The following is a 1,546-nucleotide window of genomic DNA, read 5'->3' as shown; positions in this document are numbered from 1 at the left end:
ACATCAGGAAATATTTTTGACAGTTTAACCTTGGACATATGGAGACTATGTACAATCTTAAATTGAATGAGCCTATGCCTTGCACAGATGGAGGAAGATTAGATTCTTTGAAGTATGTTGGACCATTGTTCTTCAGTTATATTTGTATCCATCTTTTTCCCAGTGATCTTTTATTATCAATAATGAGGAACCCACCATTTCAAATATTATAGTGTAGAGCTGTGATACTGTTCCTTTCACTTCAGGTGGAGTTTCAAGAATAGAGTCAAGTGGTGACTTTGGTGGTATTGAGGGAAACTGAGTAAAATGATTCTTTATGAAATGTCTGACTTGTAAATATCTGAAAAAAATATTTGTGGGCAAAGAGAATTTTTCTCTGACCTGTGCGAAAGACATGAAAATGCCATCCCTGTATAACATCTTGATATAAAGAACCCCCTTCTTCTGCCACAGAGGGAAAGCCTTATCTAGAAGAGAGGCTGGAAACAGGTGGTTGGCTGTGACAGGGGAATAGACTGACATGGAGGCTAACTCATAATTTCCGAACTGAGACCAGATTTTTAGGGAGTGGCATACTACTGGATTTTGGCAGGCCTGAGATGAAAGTAGGGGAATAGATGAGCCCAAAAGAGCTGAGAGTGAGACAGGGCGGCAGGAGCTAGATTCAATTTGTAGCCAGCCTGGAAGCTCTTTGGAGGACGTGTCTCTTCACCAATACAATAAACTTTTTATGTTGGCAGCCCAATAATAAATTTGAAAATTTGGTAAAGCCATCCCACCATCTATTGTAGGTCTTTGCAACAACAATATCCTGATCCTAGGTGCCTTATTGTTCCAAATAAAAGATGAAATAAGACTATTAAGCTTTATTTCAAAAATATTTTTGTAAGGAAATAGGGAATACAATGAAACAAAAATAGAAACTTGGGAAGAATATTCATTTTAATTATGTTGATTCGCCCGGATAAGGATAGCGGGTACTCTCAACAAGTGGGGTGAAGTTGGCCTTAAAAAGTTGAGAGTGAAACTTTGTGATGCAAACATGGAGCTGGTCATTTAGTTTTATATGTTAAAAGCAGGATTTTAAATTCTATCCTGGATTTTACAGGGAGCCAATGAAGAGAAGCTGATACATGAGAAATGTGATATCTGTTACTGGTTCCTGTCAGAACCTTGCTGCAGCATTTTGGATCAGCTGGAGGTTTTCAAGAGAGTTATTGGAACATCCTGATAATAAGGAATTACAATAGTCCAGTCTCGAAGTTATAAATGCATGGACTAGTTTCTCAGCATCACTCTGAGACAGGATGTTCCTGATTTTTACAATATTACGTAGATGAAAGAAGGCCGTCCTATAAACTTGTTTTATATGGCTATTGGACGACATGTCCTGGTCAAAAATAACTCCAAGTTTCTTTACAGTAGAACTAGAGGCCAAGGCAGTGCCATCTAGAGTAGCTGTCTGGTTCAATAGGGTGTTTCTGAGGTGTTTAGGGCCAAATACAATAACCTCAGTATTGTCTGAATTTAAATGAAAGAAATTACA

Source organism: Stegastes partitus, unplaced genomic scaffold (genome assembly GCF_000690725.1).
Source record: "Stegastes partitus isolate 25-593 unplaced genomic scaffold, Stegastes_partitus-1.0.2 Scaffold159, whole genome shotgun sequence".
NCBI lineage: Eukaryota > Metazoa > Chordata > Actinopteri > Pomacentridae > Stegastes > Stegastes partitus.
The sequence above is the reverse complement of the archived record's forward strand: the minus strand, read 5'-3'. Positions refer to the sequence as shown.